This window comes from Panthera uncia (assembly GCF_023721935.1).
Source record: "Panthera uncia isolate 11264 chromosome B2 unlocalized genomic scaffold, Puncia_PCG_1.0 HiC_scaffold_25, whole genome shotgun sequence".
NCBI lineage: Eukaryota > Metazoa > Chordata > Mammalia > Carnivora > Felidae > Panthera > Panthera uncia.
Genome location: NW_026057581.1, coordinates 13,318,597 through 13,338,401, shown reverse-complemented (window position 1 = coordinate 13,338,401; position 19,805 = coordinate 13,318,597).

Here is a 19,805-nt window from a genome sequence, read left to right as displayed (position 1 = left end):
CCACAAGGGTGATTTATTTTGCAAAGTGAATTGCCATATACTAATACATCGGCTTTATAAATCTCTATTTTTACACAGAGCAGCCTTGTTTGCAACCGTGCTCTCTGGCACAGCAGCTTTGATTTAACGGAACCTTTTCGTACCAATAAATTTCTTCCACGGTCTCCCACGGAGAGCCTCGCTGCCGAGATGGATACCTGAATTTGGAGTGAAATTCTTCCACTTTCGGTCCGTGTGAGCAGGAATCAGAGGCTCTTTCAGGCTTTGCACACTGTGCTGAAGGGGCACGCGGAAGGTGAGCGAACACTAATTCGTTTTGCGTGGATAAGGTATCATCGGTGTAGCCAATATCTAAATATTGGAGGTTTTCCAAATGAATAATGCCCCTGCTCTGGAGCTTACCGTGTAGTAAAGACAAACCGAGTAAGTGATATAGTAGAGGCATGGACAGACACCTGTGCTCACAGAGTGGCGAGCCTGTGCATTCATTGAACCTGTGGTTGGGAGTAGCAAGGAGGGAGGTCTCATGGAGGAGGGGGCAGGAAGGCTGGATAGAGGACTTGGCTGGAGGCTAGAGGTGCTCAGCTAGAGGGGAGCTTACGTGACTTCCAGGGAATAAAAACGCTGTGAACAAAAAATCAAAGCCCGAAAGTAAAGGGAAGATTGAAGGACGGTGAACAGACCACATGGCACAGCCAGAGGGTGCGGGGTCATTGAGGAGAGTGATGAGAAAAACCCTGAAGGCAGGACAGTATGAAGGGTTGTGAGTGCCCTGAACCACATGCATGCAATCCCGAGATTCAACATCCCTCCCCACCCCTCCCCCGGCAGACTGGACCACATGAGTCTTTCTGTCTTCTCTGGGTTACGCCGCGAGTCAGAGTTGCTTTTAGAATGAGCAGCAGATGCATTTTCCAGCTGTTGGAAGGGCGTGACGTGCCTGACAGTCATCTGCACACAGGAGACAGGGGACGTTTTTGGAGGCAGAAGGTGAAGAGTAGAAGGGCGAAAGGATGAACGTTGGTTGCACCAGTGTAATGGGACACGGGGCAAGAGAAGCAAACAAAGGACACGCCAAGAGAGAAGTCACTGAGTGCGGGGAAAATGGAGTGAGCACAGGGCCAATACAGAGGACAATACGGAAGGCACTTTGGGAAACACGAGAACATCACTACAGAGATCGCTGGAGTTTGCACCTCGGAGGTCGATGCCAGGCTCTTCCTAACAATTACCGCAGAGCCCTGGGGACCAACGTCGGCACACCGAGGAGATAATGAAAAGCATAAGTAGAGGACAACAGAAAACAGCAAAGATAAACACTTTTCATTTATTTTTTGAAGATTATTTATATATTTTAGAGACAGTGCTAGCATGAGCTGCGGAGGGGCAGAGAGAGAGGGAGACACAGAATCCGAAGCGGGCTCCGGGCTCCGAGCTGTCGGCACAGAGCCCGACGCGTGGCTCGAACTCACAGACCGCGAGATCGTGGCCTGAGCCGAAGTCGGACGCTCAACCGACGGAGCCACCCAGCATGCAATGGTGCTATATTCGTTGGATAACCTGAAAAGTGAATTTTATTTTCTTCTTCCTGTTATCGGGTATTTTCAAATTTTTCTGAGTTCCTTTGGAGGCTAGAGGATGTATCGCCTTTTCACGTAGGGAAGAAACCCGTCAAGCTCTATCATCATTGTTGTGGCGATAGTGTTTGGCAGGGTGTAAAGAGAGGGCCACTGAAGAGCAGGTGGTAATACAAGTCAAGTGGGAGCCGTGGTTGGGAAATGCAGACAGTTGGTGTCCATTTTTATCATGAAGCGAGAAGAACAATCACCCCCGGGGAACCGGGGGCAGAATTAGGGTCTAGAGGAGGATGGCAAAGATGTGAAACAAACGGTTGAGAAATCGGGAAGAGATTGTGATGAGTAGCTGAGGTTGGGGACCACCGAGCCCCCCGGATCATCATCTTCTATGGAGCCCATTAAAAAGTGGGGTGGATGCCTAGAATTTTTTTGCCTGTCCACCAGGCACCTCCCGGCCCACTGGTTCTCCTTACTTTTCCGTCCGTAGAGGAGCGTAGGGCAGGGAACGGCTTGTGTCACACAGGCCTGCGGAGTGTCCCCAACATCTGCAGAGGCCATCAGCCCGGTCTTGCTCTACAGCCAGAGCCTGGTAGTAAAGTAGGAGGCACAGCACCTCTCTCCAGATGATCACCACTTACCCGCTGCCTTTAGTCCTTACTTAAGCCCAGGGAAAACCGTAGCCAGATTTGGGGGTGGTGGGGGTAGTGATGGGGGTAGTGATGTCAGCTCCCGACATTTCTAAGGGCGCAGTCCTTTGAAACAGTGTAAGACAGCGAAAAGTGCCCAAGGCATTTGCTCTCCCTCCGACCACATCCTTCCCCTGAGGCAATGAGGATGGGAGGGAGGGGCTGGAGGAGGGAGGCGGGAGGACGCAGGTTCACTTTTCAAAACCCTTAAACTGACAGCCGACTGCAGCACCCCCGGCCGCTGGAAGTGCGTGTGCATTAGTGATTCACCGGGACGTCTTTGTTCCTTCCAGCCTGTGTCCCCGGCTCTCCCCATCTCTCTGCCTTCTGGACACACAGGACACGCCAGTCTCCTCCGGGCCCAGATTTGAGCAGCTGTCATTCCCCATGTAGCCGCGCTCAGCAGGTTGCTGATAAAGGACCTGGCGGTCCTGCAAAGAAGTGATATATACCAAAAGGGACTGCATTCGGCTCTTCATTAACTGGAGGGCCAATAAGTTTATGAAACTCATGAGTCAGTTAATCCATTACTTAGAACGATTAATGGCTAATTAACACGAGGACGAGGGCTGACCCGTCTATTTATCTCCACTCACTCCTGAACACCCACTTGCAGACTCCAGGGCAGAAGACGGGTCTCAGTTCGGCTCTCAATTCAGATCCCGAGGGGCAGAGCGAATGGGATGGGCCAGGGACTAAATGCAACTTTCTCTTCACCTTGGGGCTTCCTCTGAGGGCCTAGGCACTTGTTAAATTTTCAACTATTGAAATAGTCGAACACGAAAAATAGGTAAAGCACAATGAAGGCAAGGTACCCATCACCCGGCTTCAACAACCATCAATACATGACCACTCTTATGTCATCTTTGTGCCCCGTTTCTGGGTTATTTTAAAGCAAATCCCAGACCTCATGTTATTTCATCTATGCATATTCAGTACATATCTCTAAAAGAGAAGGACTTTTAAAAACTCGTATCCACAATGCCATTATCACCCCTAAAAATGTCTAATAGTTTCTTTACCCAAAGGATACGAAAATGCGCCCCCTGATTCCAAGGGGCACACGCACCCCACTGTTTATAGCAGCACTATCAGCAATAGCCAAAGGATGGAAGGAGCCCAAGTGTCCATCAACGGATGAACGGATAAAGAAGATGTGATGCGCACACACACGCGCGCGTGCACATGCACCCACACCCACAATGGAATACTACTCGGCTATCAAAAAGAATGAAATCTTGCCATTTGCAACAACGTGGATGGAACTAGAGGGTATTATGCTAAGCGAAATAAGTCAGTCAGAGAAGGACAAATATCACATGATTTCACTCTTATGTGGAATTTAAGAAACACAACAGATGAACACGGGGGAAGGGAAGAAAAATATGATACAAACAGAGAGGGAGGCAAACCATAAGAGACTCTTAAATACAGAGGCAAACTGAGGGTTGCCGGAAGGATACTGGGTGGGGAGATGGGCTAAATGGGTGATGGGCATTGGAGAGGGCACTTGAGATGAGCCCTGGGTGTTACACATAAGGGACGAATCACCAAATCCTACCCCTGAAATCACTACTACACTATATATTAACTAACTTGGATTTATTTTTTTTAATCTACTAATTCCTTAATAATATTGAATTTCCTTATGAATCGTACAGATATTTAACAGTTTGTTTAAACGGGGATCCAGATAAGGTCCAGACAGGCCAACTGGCTGTTATAGCCTCTGAACCTATACATTCTCCCTCTATTGACCCTCATTTCTTGCAATTTTTTGCTCGACCAACCATGCCGTTTGCCCGTAATGGTTTGCCAGTCTGGATGTCACCCTAATTCCGTCATTCATTTTTTTACGGAGTAGCCTGACTGCCTGTACCACGGAAAGCTTCCTGATCAACGTTTTGGCTTCCCCGAGGGAGAATTTGTATGGCGGTTGCTCCTTTCACTTACCAGTTTCCAAAACGAGGAAGCAGTTGCTGGGCGTCTCCAGAGGTGACCAATAGGATTTCTTCTTTTAAGGATCATTTACGAACTTGAGAGCGTAAAAGCTATTGGGTGTGTTCCAACAATACCATGATTTTCTTCACAGACCCCTAAATGGTCTCATCGGTAGACCACAGGGGCTTACTCGGGTTGGTTCCTGAGTCTTTTTGACACACCCTGGTAGTCTTTAAAAGTTTGCTTGCGTTTCTGGAAGGCAAGACCCTCCAGGGTCATCTACGTTTGTCTTCCTGGGCTGGAATCACCGTCTCCTCCAAAGTACTTTGGTTCCTTCCGCTGGTGTTTGGTGGCCACCGTCTGGATCCTAGGGGGACAGAGGCATTTTAAGACGTAGATAGCCTTCATGATACCGTATTTCTCTCTCAGGATGGAATTTTCTGGGCCATATTTTATACCTAGAAAAACTTAGACCCAAGAGAGTGGTTGGCCCCAAACTCGAACTCAAAGCACATGGACGTTTTTGAAAGTCTGAACTGTATGCACCTGCCCCTGTCTCCAGTTTCTCCCTTTCCATCAGAGGCCCGGCAAGGAACAGCCTGCCTCAAGAGCCCAGTAATGAGGATAAAATGATAAAAGGGCCTGAGTCTCAGGGACCAAGAATGCCTGGAAACGCTGGAGTTGGTCTGGACGCTTGGGTCTCTGGTCTCTCCGAGGCTAGACCTTCCTCGGGACCCCTTCTCCTTGGCTGCAGCCCCCCTCCGAACTTAACCTTAGAGCACCAGGGTGCAGGGTCCTGGTCCTCTAGCATCAGAGAATTTGGGGGGAAAGCAGAGAATTTGGGGGGGAAGCATCGTGAGGTACTTCTGAACCCACTCGGCTCCACTAAAAGAGTCCCTTCCTTCATCAGAAATTTAGGGAGCTTAAATTACAGTGACAAGTCAGAAGACGTGTCATTTGTTTGAAGTCAAAAATTCTTTTACGTAGAGGATCACTACCCCCCCCCCCCAGATTTCTCCTTTCTGAAAGCGTTTAATACTGGAGCCACCCGACTTGGGTTTAGGCTGAGGCACGTCAGACTGAGAACAGCCTTAAATCCTTTCTGAAACAAGATAGGATATGATAGATATATATGATTGTGGAAACATATCTGCCATCTATCTAAAAAGGGGAGGTGGGGGGGATAGTGGATTTTTTTTTTTTTTTTTTCTTTTTTAGCCCTGCAGCCACCTCTGAGTGAGCTCGGTAAAAAAAAACTCCACTGCCCAAGTGATGAAATCAGATTAGCATGTTCCAACTCTGATGTTCTGTGCTGAGGGAATTGGAAGGAACGGGTGGTGCTGGAGCGGGGCTATTTTGCATTTCTCAGTGACATCCTCTAATGAGCTGACAGCGCGGAACACCAGGCTGCCGTCTTGGAGAAATGAAAACAACACAGTGGTCATTTCACATCCTATCATCCCAGTGACAACCCATGAGCTGCCTTCTCCTTGCCTTTGATTAAAATACACGGGACCCGCATGAGGGACCGCAAGCAAGAGCCCCCATGGGGAAAGGGACCAGAGAGGTCCGCACAGAGGAAGGGGGAAGCCATCCTAAGGAAAAACGCGTTGAAGAAAGTCAGAGAGGTCGGGGTGCCTGGGTGGCTCAGTCGCTTAAGCGTCCGACTTCAGCTCAGGTGGCGATCTCCCGGTTCATGAGTTCGAGCCCCACATCAGGCTCTGTGCTGAGGGCTCAGAGCCTGGAGCCTGTTTCAGATTCTTGTCTCCCTCTCTCTCTCTCTCTGCCCCTCCCCTGCTCGTGCTCTCTCTCTGTCTCTCACAGATAAATAAACATTAAAAAAAAATTTTTTTTTTTTAAAGAAAGTCAGAGAGGTCAAAGGCAACCGGCCTTGGTGTTCCTTGAAACTTGCACTCTTGGGAATTGTCAGCGACAATGCCTGATTAACTTTCTCCAGTAGAGCCCGAATGGTCCCAACCAAAGAGACCCAGTTCTATTTCATGGCTCAGTCACCACAGCGGTGCAAATTATAGGGTGAGGTTCCCAAGGCAGGAATTCAGCTGGTGTGTACCAGGATGGCTGGACCGGTTATTAAAATGTTGAAATTCTGCATACTGGTTGGCAAAAACCCACTCCCCAACTCCCTCTCCCACCCATGTCCTAAAACCCCTGGCCCACCCCCACAGCTCGGCAACTTTACTAAACTGGCAAAGCTTGGCACGGGGAAGAGCCCCCGCCTGCGCCCTGATTTGGCATGGTAGGGCGACTTCCATCCTGACTGGTCAATGTCCAGGCCAGACTCATTATTAAATAGTTTTCATATTTGATTAGACATGCCCATTAGACCGCCCAGCACTGCTGAGCCTTCTCGAAAGCTGCCAACAACCCACAGGGACAGGCCATCCGCTGCAGGCCTGCTCTGCCCTCCCAGCCTGCTGGGGCCTGTTGCCCCCACAATTCCCCCCCCACTGGTCCCGACGGAAGAACAAAGGGAGTGAAAGCCTTGCGATCATTCTGGCTCTCAGAGGATCGGACAACCTTCACATGCTTGGCAGGCTTATCATTAGGAGTTTTTCCCTGCCCTTTTCTTGTCGCCAACCCTCCTTAAGCCTCCTAAATTAATAATGATGAAGCTCTTTAAACCTTATCTTGAGTCTTTGTTTTTGATGATTTCCATTCTCTGCGGCCTTTTTCCTCTCCCCCTGTGGTAGTTTTACCAGTCTCTGGTTCATCCGTAGCCATTCTCAGATATCCACAGTGATAATCACTGATTAGGTCATTGGGGCAAAAGAAAAAAAAAAGGGGGGGTCATGGCAGTGATGAGGGCAGAAGGGAAAAAGAAAAAAGGAAACATAGTTACGGAAAAGAAAGAAACGGCCATTTACTTATTGCTGAGTTGAGTGCTTGGGTCAGGAACAATATTTTTCCCTGTGAAAGGGCCGAGGAGGGAGAAGAGGGTGGTGTATCCCTAAAGGATCGCGTATAACGTGTAGCATGTGGCAAAGGGGGAGCACCCTCTAGGACCACCCTGGGCTTGAGCTTGCCTGGTGCGAGGAGGGAAAACACATGTCCCTCTGAAGCCATCCGTTCACCCCACGTAGATAGTCCCCTGCTTTAGGATCCTCATCTATCCTTTCTCCTCAATGACAAAGCTGGAACTCTCAGGTGCAGCAGAACTGTCCCTCCTTTTCCTTCTCCGTGACAATGGCCTTGTGTTCCTGGATCACCAGACTCTTCTTACCCCACTGAAGAAACTACAGAGGGGGAGCATCCGGAAGGACCTCGGGCTGCCCGCGTGGCAAGAAGCCTCACCCCTGCGACATCAGCCCTGGCTGGGGAACCCCGGGGGGATCCAGCTGTCGGCTTCCGGCCAGAGGCTGCCAGCTAGAGTGGAAAACCAGACCCTCTCGGAGAAGCGAGGATGTATTTAGGACTCACTCACCACTCTGCCGTGAGCTCCAGCTTCTCCGGTTCGATCCAAACACACGAGAGGTGTCGATTTATTTCCGTGTGTCTCAGTCTGTACAAAGTACCAGGGACTTTGGAACAGCAGAAGACCAACTTCCTGGCAGGGAAAAGCTCATTAGTTGGCTATAAGAGGGCTAACGTGAGCTGATTTATAAAATGGTGACCTTGGGGCGCCTGGGTGGCGCAGTCGGTTGGGCGTCCGACTTCAGCTCAGGTCACGATCTCGCGGTCCGTGAGTTCGAGCCCCGCGTCGGGCTCTGGGCCGATGGCTCGGAGCCTGGAGCCTGTTTCCGATTCTGTGTCTCCCTCTCTCTCTGCCCCTCCCCCGTTCATGCTCTGTCTCTCTCTGTCCCAAAAATAAATAAATGTTGAAAAAAAAAAATTTTTTTCTAAAAAAAAAATAAATAAATAAAATAAAATGGTGACCTAAGAACTATCTCTGTGAGACAGACACAAGGCTGTGTGCTCATCAGCTCTGGTTCATTCTCCGTCTGGGCACACAGCTGAACATTGCCCGGCAGGTCTGCAGCACCCACATGAATGAGCTCTAGCCAGCGGAATGTGGACAGAAGGGCTGGACCGCCCCGTCCAGGTCTGGCCTCTGAAACCCTTCCCACAATCTTCCCTGCCTTATCTCTTCTCCTTAGCCAGCTGGGTACAAAAATCACCACAGGGGACTCAGAGATCCTACAGGCAGTGGAGTCACTAGCTGGAAGGATTCAGGGTCCCTGAAAGACTACGGAGAACAGAGCTCCCCTCCCACGCCGCCCGCATTCACACAGGAACCGCTTCGCACCGTGATGTGGACAAAACGATAATCTCCCTGTATTCGCCCACTGGGATTTTAGGGTTGTTTGTCCCAGCCGTTGTTGTTCGTACCCTATTTAATATCCTGATGGTTTTTGTTGACAGATGGGATGGGATAATACACTCAGGGTGCCTAATTTTTATGCCCGATGTATGGCAGGTGCCTGGCACTGTGCCAGAAACATAGTAGGTGCTTAATAATTGAGGACTGTGAGACAAGAAGCTGAGACAAGATGGAATCTTCGTCACCATGAGCCATTGTAGCCAACGAGAGGGGAGGAAGCTCCCAGTATGGGAGACCAACAAAAACACGGGGACATACCTGCTGGAAAAGCTGTTGAAGAAAAAGGTACGTGGGGAAAATTTTAAGTGACAACAGTCGCCATGTACCTTTCTATCTGACTTCTTCCTGCCTTTGTTGAACATGGACTATTCCAGGTTCCTTGAGTCCCCAGCTTCCCTCTGGGCCCTGAGCCTCCCTCGCTCTGGCACAACCTGTCGAGCGTTGCTGTGCTCTGGCTGTTTCCTAGAGCAACGCTTCCATCCCAGCCTTTGCCTGGCCTCTAGATCCAGCCGCCCTGACTCATTCATAAAGTACTTCCTGTATGCAAGGCACTGCATCAAAGACTAGCCAGAGCAGGGTGGGTGCCAGTGGGTAGCCGTGGCACAAAGCCACAAGGGGAAATTGCACAAAGTGTAGAAACAATGATAAAACTCAGTGCCGGTCTGCATGTTATTATCATGGTGTCAGGGCAATCCTAAACAAGACCAGCAATTAAAATTCCTCCCTACCCATTGTGGAGGAAGAGAAACACTATTGCACTGCTGAGGGGAATGCAAACGGGTGCAGCCGCTCTGGAAAACAATATGGAGCTTCCTCAAGAAGTTAAAAATAGAACTACCCTATGACCCGGCCATTGCACTGCTAGGTATTTATCCAAGGGTAGGGGGATGCTGTTTCCAAGGGACACATGCACCCCCGTGTTTATAGCAGCGCTATCGACAACAGCCAAAGTCTGGAAAGAGCCCACATGTCCCTCGACGGATGAATGGATAAAGAAGATGTGGCGTATATATACAATGGAGTATTACTCGTCGATCAAAAAGAATGAAATCTTGCCATTTGCAACGGCGTGGGTGGAACTAGAGTGCATTATGCTAAGTGAAATAAATCCGTCAGAGAAAGACAAATATCATGTGATTTCACTCATATGTGGAATTTAAGAAACAAAGCAGATGAACACAGAGGAAGGGAAGCAAAAATAAGATAAAAACAGAGAGGGAGGCAAACCATAAGAGACTCGTAAATACAGAGGACAAACTGAGGGTTGCTGGAGGGGAGGTGTGGGGGGGGTGAGCTAAATGGATGATGGGCCTTAAGGAGGACACTTGTCAGGATGAGCAGTGGGTGTTATATGTGGGGGATGAATCACTGAAATCATTATTGAAATCATTATTGCACTATATGCTAACTAACTTGGATGTACATTTTAAAAAATAAATAATGAAGAAAAAGACTACTTTTGGTACTACCAAAATAGAGAAAGCTTATTGAAGAATTTTAAAAAATGGCCAACTAATCTTGGACAAAGCAGGAAAGAGCATCCAATGGAAAAAAGACCGTCTCTTTAGCAAATGGTGCTGGGAGAACTGGACAGCAACATGCAGAAGAATGAAACTAGACCACCTTCTTACACCATACACAAAAATAAACTCAAAATGGATGAAAGACTTAAATGTGAGACAGGAAACCATCAAAACCCTAGACGAGAAAGCAAGCAACCACCTCTTTGACCTCAGCCGCAGCAATTTCTTACTCCACACATCTCCAAAGGCAAAGGAATTAAAAGCAAAATGAACTATTGGGACCTCATCAAGATAAAAAGCTTCTGCACCACAAAGGAAACAATCAGCAAAACTAAAAGGCAACCGACGGAATGGGAAAAGATATTTGTAAATGACATATCGGATAAAGGGCTAGTATCCAAAATCTATAAAGAACTTACCCAACTCCACACCCGAAAAAAAATAATCCTGTGAAGAAATGGGCAGAAGACATGAATAGACACTTCTCTAAAGAAGACATCAAGATGGCCAGCAGACACATGAAACGATGCTCAACATCAGTCCTCATCAGGGAAATACAGATCAAAACCACACTGAGATATCACCTCACGCCAGTCAGAGTGGCTAAAATGAACAAATCAGGAGGCTATAGATGCTGGCGAGGATGCGGAGAAACGGGAACCCTCTTGCGCTCTTGGTGGGAATGCAAACTGGTGCGGCCGCTCTGGAAAACAGTGTGGAGGTTCCTCAAAAAATTACAAATAGACCTACCCTATGACCCAGCAATAGCACTGCTAGGAATTTACCCAAGGGATACAGGAGTGCTGATGCACTGGGGCACTTGTACCCCAATGTTTATAGCAGCGCTTTCAACAATAGCTAAAGAGCCTAAATGTCCATCAACTGATGAATGGATAAAGAAGATGTGGTTTATAGATACAACGGAATACCACTTGGCAACGAGAAAGAATGAAATCCTGCCATTTTCAGCAACGTGGATGGAACTGGAGGGTATTATGCTGAGTGAAATAAGTCAATCAGAGGACGGATACCCTGTGTTCACTCATATGTGGACCTTAAGAAACTGAGCAGAAGACCATGGGGGAAGGGAAGGGGAAACAAAATAGTCACAAACAGAGAGGGAGAGAGGCAAACCACAAGAGACTTAATACAGAGAGCAAACTAAGGGTGGGTGAGGGGGTGGGGGAGAAGGAAAACGGGTGATGGGCATAGAGGAGGGCACTTGTTGGGATGAGCACTGGGTGTTGTATGTAAGCCATTTTGACCATAAATTATATTCATAAAAAAATAAAATAAAATAAAATAAATCCTGCCCAGATAGTACCCGCCTACTCCCCACATCCCCTGGAATCCCATTGGCTGGAGACACAATGTCAAATACAACATGGTCCTTGCCTTTGAGGTGCCTGTGGTCTAGCAGGGGATGCTTATAGCTAAAGGAACAAATAGCGTGGGGAATGATCAACATCCCCAGGGAAGGCTCTCCCAAAGCAATATTGTTGGAGCTTAACTTTGCATGGCCAGAGCCATGGATTCCATAAGGAAGAAGAAACAGGCATCATGACTCAGAGGCGTGAAAGCAGGTGACACAGCCGGGATCCAACCAGTTCCCTGTGACTGGCGGTAAAGATGCACCTGGGCAAACAGATCCTGGTCATTCAGACTAGAGCGGCCAGCAGGAGTCAATTCCAGAAGAGTCCTTATTATGTTGGCAATAAGAAACCAACAAGGCATTGTTTTTTCCTTTATGTAACTGGACTGGGATATAATTCAACTACCATACAATTCACTCAGGTAAAGTATATAACTCAATGATTTGCTGTATACTCACAGATTTCTGCACTCATCACCACCATCAACTTTGGAACTTTTCCCCTAAAAGGAAACCCTGCGCCCCTTAGCTGTCACTCCCCCGGTGCTCTTGGGTATATGCCTAGGAGCAGCAAAGGATTTCTAAAACAGTAAAGTAAAAAATTAGATTTCCAATTTTTTTTAAGTTTATTTATTTTGAGAGAGAGAGGAAGAGAGAGAGAGAGAGAGAGAGAGCAGGGGGAGGGACAGAGAGGGAGGGAGAACCCCAGGCACTGACAGTGCGGAGCCTGATGCAGGGCTCGAGCTCACCAACCACAAGATCATGACCGGAAATCAAGACTTGGATGCTTAAGCGACTGAGCCACCCAGGCGCCCCTCCTTTTTTTAAAGATCTCTTGCTGACCTTCCACTGCCCAAGGCCCAACATGGCACACACTGGCTCTCTCTCTCTCTCTCTCTCTCTCTCTCTCTCACACACACACACACACACACCATGTTTCATTCATCATCCTCATGATGTAAACGTGAGAACCTACCTGCAGCCACAGGTCCCTGTCCCTCACCAGCGGGGACCACTCAGATGCTTGCACCTGCACACCTGGCCCATCGACCCACAGGCCCTGGTTTCCTGCCTCCACAAGAAATGCCCGAGGGAACTCAGCCGAGCCAGCGCCGGCCTCAGACAAGTTCACCCTCTGGTTCCGCTTCCTGGTGCCCAGACTTGGCGAATCCATCCTCCAAGATCTTCCAGCTCTTGGCCTGTTCTCTGAGAGCTTACTCCCACCCTCCTCCCTCCCATACCCACCCCCTCGGACCACACCTCTCCCAAGACGGGTGGAGCCCCGTGGCTTTCAATAGCAGCAGAGGCCCAGACTGTTCAGCACTCACGGAAGCCCTTGGAACTCGCTCAAGACCTACCTGCGGGGAAGATACTGTTGTCCTCATTTCGGAAATGCGGGAGCTGAGGCTTACAGAGTTTAAGTGCTGTCCTAGGGCTCCATGGCAGGTTGAGTGGCAAAGCCAAGCCTCCACCTGAAGGGAGGGGAGGCAGTCAGTGGTTAGAACTGCTCTTGGCAGGGGCGCCTGGGTGGCTCAGTCGGTTAAGCGTTTTACTCGGTTTCGGCTCAGGTCACGAGCGCGCAGTTTGTGAGTTCAAGCCCACATCGGGCTCTCCACTGACAGCCTGGAGCCTGCTTGGGATTCCCCCTCCCTCTCCTTCTGCCCCCCCCCCCCAAATAAATAAGTAAACAAAAAAAAATTTTTTTAAGACCTGCTTTCGGCAGCATGGAGCTAACCTCTCATCCAAGCGGCTCAGTCACATGGGGCTAACCCTTGCTCTCCCAACAGTAGATCCAAATGAAGACTAGCAGAGCACATCCGTGGTGTCAGCAAAGTCCCGGGATCCTGTGTCTTCCTGCCTTGTCCTCCTTAGCATGGGACCTTCCATTTCAGGGTCAAAAATCCTACTCCGGACACCTGTGATTTTTTAACTGGGAAAGCAACAGCTTTCCCAGAAGCCCCATTCGGTCGGCTTCTCTTCCGTCTCATGGGCTCATGAGGAATGTGTAACATTTCGGCTACGAACAAAATTAGCATGGGTCACCCAGGGGGAGGAAGAGAATAGATACTGGGTAGAGAGTCCACAGTCCCAGCTCTGAGGGGAGTCCGGCCCTGTGGCCTCTCAGACTCAACCTGTGCTGCCTCAGCCCAGCGCACCCCCCCCCAACACCCCAAAACGCACCAGGCTAGACCACAGGACAGGCTTGGTGCTTCAGAAGAGGCAAGAGCCTCTCCCCATCATCCGTCTGTGCTGCTGGCTGAGTGCATGTCCTCGTGGGCAAGGGGACAGCGTGGTCATTTCCTGGTTGAGGGGCTAGTGAGAAGTCCCCACTTGGGAAAGAGTGAGAACGCCCTGGGAACACACCAGCCCTCAACGTGCCAACGCTCCCAGCTGCTGTGGGCCTCAATGGAAAAGGGTCCGATGAACTTGCTTCCAGGCCCACCACGCAGGTCCTCTGCAGAAACCTCAGGCTCTCCAAAGGGCTCAAGAATAAATTATGTATTAATCACCATCTCCAGATAATATGTACAAATTGTGTGTTAATGCCGTAATTTCTGAGCAGCATTAACCTGGAAGTTGGAGGGTGGGGGGAAAGGGGAGACACTGATGAGATGGGGAGAAAAGAAATGCCTTAGAGGACAAGATACAGAGAGTCCTAGAAACATCCCCGCCTCGGGGGCGCGAACGACAGTGGGTACGCCCATCTTGGTCGCCATTCCCTCCCGCTGAGTGGACCCAGGTAACTGAGGAGGCTTGATCACAAAAGAAGTGGGGCCTAGCAGGACTGGGTCGCCCCGCCAAGAAAGCCAGGCCCTTGCCCGCAGGGCCCGGTCGTCTGGAGATGATGAGGCACTAAAGCAGTGCTCCCCACATCCCATCCTCCAAATGAGGTGCAGTGAGAACCTTGATCAAGGCATCTTCTTTTGGGGCTCCAATGCCCCTCTCCCTGTTGCCTGAAGACTAGGCTTGTGGCCGAGTTAAATCACCTTGGGCTTTTAGCAAACACCCTTCCACCCCAAGGCCCCAGAGGAAAAACATGATGCTCTATGGGAAGCGCTGTGGCATGGAAAGTTTCGGGGATCGCAGCCCTGGGCTCTGAACCAGGCTCACTGCGAGCTTGCCCGGCCATCTGTCCGTCTTCCCGCCCGTAAAGGACCTCTGGCAAAGTCCTTTAACCTGATGACTCAGTCTTCTCGGCAGTCCTATTGCGGGCCGGGTAGGTATGACAGACAGCCCCACTGGTGGAATAACTGTGCACAGACAGGTAAGTAATCAACCACTGCAGTTCCCTTGGCCGTCTCAGAGCCAACTCCGGCTTAACCACATCACTCCAGCGAAACCTGCTTCTTTTCCAGTCTTCCCCTGCTCGGTAAGAGGCAGCTCCCTTCTCCCTAGACCCAGGCCAAAGCCTTCCAGTTTTTCCCACCTCCAACTCGTCACAAATCAGGTCAACTTTGCTCTCGAATGGACCCCCAGTGGGACCAACCCAGTCTAAGCCTCCATTATATATTGTCTGGACCATTGCAAGAGCCTTCTTACTGGTCTCCCAGCATCCACCCTTCTGGTTCCCATCTCACACATGCGCGCACACAGGGTGCTTTCTCTGTGCCATAGCCGGAATGGTCTTTTGCAAATGTAAGCCATCGTATGTCAGTCCTGTGCTCAAAACTTGCGGTGGCCCCCTATCTCACTGAGGATGAACTCCAAAGCCATTATTCTGGCCTCCAACGTCCTTCAAGATCTCTCCCACCCCAGCTTCCGATCGCCTCTTCCCCTCTCCCCCCATGGCTCCCTCCTTCCCAGCCACGCTGGCCCTTTCACTCCTCCTCAAGCCCTCCAGACATCTCCTTGTCTCGGCCCTTGCCTGAGCTGCTCTCCCCCCAGATATCCAACCGGCTTGCTTCAACACTTCATTCCAGTCTGCACCATACCAAGTAGACGTTCTCTGACTCAGTAAAATGGCACCTCTTTTCTCTGGATGTCCCCTAGCTTGGTTTATTTTTCTCTTTAGCACATCTCCACCTGACATATTTCATATTATTTATTTTAGTGTCCTTCCCCCTGTACCAAAGGGAAGCTCTGTAAGGACAAAGACTCTGTCTGGTGTGTTCACCGTGAAATCCCCAGGGCCTACAAGAGTGCCTGGCATTTTAAAAAGTTCCTCAGTGTGATGGAAACGTTGGCTCACATAGTGACATTAAAGGGAAAAGTAATAATGTGTTTCCCATGTCACCTCTATTCCTTGGTCACCTATAAAACAGCCCACTGTGGATTTCTGCATGATATAAGGTATTTAAAACACCAATTACCTAATTATTTGACTCTTAATGAACTCATTAGTGAGTACGTTCGTGTGTGCAGTATGTTAGCATACGGAAAGAATTATACAGGTCCTAGGAAGGAACTATACACTGTAATGTAAATAAACAATAAAATGATTTGTGAAAGACACAGACTAAAGGCAAATATAGTTATCCAAACAAAAGAAGCAATTTTTTAAGTGCTTGCTTGCTGAATGAGTGAACCACACGGTCGTGAGCAAAGAGAAGTCAAGGGAGCAGGGGAAAGAGTGAAACTATTGAACACCCGAAGCACACCCATTTCCTAAGTAGGGAATTCGTAGGTGGTCTTCCCTCGTGGGTATTCAGGAATCTGAAGTGAATGAGTGACTATGGATCATCATTCAAAGTCATAAATGAGGTCACAGGATCAACACACACACACACACACACACACAGACTCAAAATAGACATCTGTCTTAACTATGTAACTATATAATTTATTACCCACATTGAGATGATTTTAAAAGTCAAAGAGAGAGGGGCACCTGGGTGGCTCAGTCGGTTGAGCGTCTGACTTCGGCTCAGGTCACGATCTCACGGTCTGTGAGTTGGAGCCCCGCGTCGGGCTCTGTGCTGACAGCTCGGAGCCTGGAGCCTGCTTCCGATTCTGTGTCTCCCTCTCCCTCTGACCCTCCCCCATTCATGCTCTGTCTCTCTCTGTCTCAAAAATAAATAAACATTAAAAAAAAAGTCAAAGAGAGAGACAAATAAACAAAACTATAACTTCTAAAGTATGCATTCGTAGATTGACAATTTTTTAAATTTTATTATAATGGTAGGTCTATGAAATAGCCCTAGCTAAAAATTATTTTCATAAATAAAGTCATTTCTGAAGGCGAAAACCAATGCACGTTAAAGCAAAAATTTTAATTAGACTGATTTGTCTGAACAGTTATAAATAACACAAGTGGCATATTATTCGTGGTTCATAAACACTTACTGTAATCCATTGTAGCGTCGTATCTATAATACCATGTCACAGGTGTTTCTCTAAGACTATGTTTTAATATTTTTTTAATGAAATTGCCTGCCATCTCTTTCCGAGTTGGATGTTATGGTTTATAAAGTTGAAATTGTTGAGCCCTTCAATTGACCCTTCTCGATTGACCACAGTACTTTTTTAAATGTTTATTTATTTATTTTGATAGAGCAAGCAAGGCAAGAGAGGGGCAGAGAGAGGGAGAGAGAGAATCCCAAGCAGGCCCTGTGCTGTCAGCGCAGAGCCCGATGCGGGGCTTGAACCACCAACCGTGAGATCATGACCTGGGCTGAGACCAAGAGTCGGATGCTTAACCAACTAAGCCACCCAGGTGCCCCCATAGTATTTTTAGTTAAGAAAATACTCCTTCTACAGGTAAGTGAAGAACTAATTGTTTGATAAATGGAAAATATGTTGAATTCTAATTATTTCCTGGGGCACCAGGGTGGCTGTGTCAGTTAAATATCCGACTTCGGCTCAGGTCATGATCTCATCGTTAGTGAGTTCGAGCCCCGCATCTGGCTCACTGCTGTCAGCGTGGAGCCTGCTTCGGATCTTCTGTTCCCCTCTCTCTCTGTCCCTCCCTCTCTCCCCACCTCTCTCTCTCTCAAAACTAAATAAATAAAAAATATATATGTGTGTGTGTGTATGTGTGTGTGTGTGTGTGTGTATACGAATTATTTTCTTATTGACATGTGTTAATATCTTAGTCCAGATCTTTTCGTGGGTGCCATTTTTTTTTGTCATTCAGAGAAGCATTCTTTAACAGATATTTTGTGAGGCAAAACTCATCAAATACGTCCTCTACAGTTTTTTTTAAATGTTTTACTAAATTTAGATGCTGTCAGATCATAAGATATTCCGAAGCATAACTATTCACTCTCAAATTCAGATTACTTAATTTGTTCAATTTTTCCTTTGGTTTTGCAGGTACAAAATTTGTTTTCCAATGATTACATTTTCCGAAAAGCTTCCAGAACCAAAGGATCTGGGCACACCGTTGCTTGAATACTTGACTCAAGATTACCAACTGATTTTGAACAAAACGCACACAAAATTTAGAGGACTCACTTATTGAACAGGAAGAAAAAAAAAACAAAAGGAAAAGGTCAGAATATATTGTAGTATGTTTGAGTTGATTTACAAAGTAGCCCATTAGAGGCTCAAACATTTTTAAAATTTGAGAACATGCCGAAAAAGAAAAAAGAGCTCGTTCTGCCAGGCTGAAGCCCTTTTCTGATTTGACATCAGCTCTATTACAAATTTTTTGTACTTGCGCTTCTCTGTGTATAAATAAAAATGTTTATGTCTGTCGACTATGGCTTCTACTTTGTTGGTAGACTAGAACAGCTTGTTTGGAGGCAATTATGAACGATGAACGCACTACATCTAATTCCAAACACACTTCTGCTCTACGGGTTCCTTAATTTAGTAATGACACCATTTCCCTCATGATGCTGAGCTCCACCAAAAACTGTCTTTGGAGCCCCACCACGATCTCCATTGTTGGATCGTTAGTAAGTGATAAACTACAATAGGGTCAGATGCTACCTCTCTGACAGAATGAACTTCCAGAAGCTTTGCTCGGAGTCCACGCACTGGCTGGGGAAAAGAAACACATCAGACCGTTATTTAAATTGACCGGCTTCCTCTTGAAGAAACTGATAGAAAACCACGTCATTTTAACCAGTCGTAATGTCCTTCTGCTAGCAGAGTCGCCCCGTTGACACCCGTGACTTTGCGCACCAGAAAAGGCGAGATCAAAATTATGCAAAATGCTCCTAGAAGAATAATCATTTTACCTAACTGAGAAGTTGTGCTTCCCAAAGTGATCTAAGAAACACAACAGCCCGTGTGAAGTCATCGGCACCAGGCAAAACTGTCTTAAAATAGCTACTCGTTTATTTTAATTAGACGGTCATGCTTTTTTATAAGATTTCGTTTTCTGGGTTTAACTGTGGCTGGGGGTGTTATTACAGCCCCCAGGGTTTGTACAAATGGCCGCCAGCACTGTGCAACTTTCGCGTTCGTCGTGAACATTCTTGAGCAAAGGATATTCGGTACTTAATTTTTCATGAAACAGGCACCTTTTCTTTTTGTTTAGCTCAGGGCTGGTGGAGGGTGGGGGGAAACAGTATTATCACACAATAAGGTAAAACCACAGATTATGGGTCTATCTTATGAGATAGATGACAACACCGAGGTCAAGACAAGTGGGCTCAGACCATTCTGTCTACACTCCACTGTGGACTGACCGCTCACATCCACCGAACCCCACATGTCCCGTGTTTCCTTCTGACTTCAAGGACTCCGTCTTGATCGCCCCGGGGTCTGACACAAGCTGAGGCTCGTAGCCCGAGCTGCCAGGAGACAGCAGCAATTGGATGCTCCCATGGTTGAATACCTAGCCTGGAAGGAGATAATCATCCTTGGTCACTGGTGTCCAAGGGGAACAGGCTCTCCCTCAGCACCCTCCAGAAGGAACCAGTGTTACTGACACCTTGTCTGGCCTCCAGAATCATGAGAGAATACATTTCTGGTGTTGAAGTCACCTGTTACAGCAGCCCCAGGAAACCGCCACACTGCCTTCTCACCCGAGAGGCGCCCTCTGAATGTCCTCAAAATCCAGTCTTGATTTGCATGTGGACAGCCATGTCTCTCTGGCTTGGCAAGTTAGCTCTTGCAATTTTTGAAGCGCTTGGACTTCAATTGCAATTGGACTTCTTGCAATCGGACTTCTTGCAATTTTTGAACCAACCTGACCCAGGAACAGTCTCCACATCTTGTCCCATGGCACGCTAGGACTTTGGCATCCACTCGTCCAACCGGAGGGTAAGAGAATGAGGGGAGGCTGGATGATGAAGGCAACAGAATTACTTTTGATGCAGCGAAGTTTCTGGGTGACATCAAGTCCATTACACAAAGCCGTGTGGACCCGTCTCCAAACCCGAAAGCCCCCTGAGATCGTACTTTGCCTTGATTCTTGGATAAAACAGCTTTGTCCGACATCCTTAAATTCACAGAATGTTCGGGGCTGGCATTTTC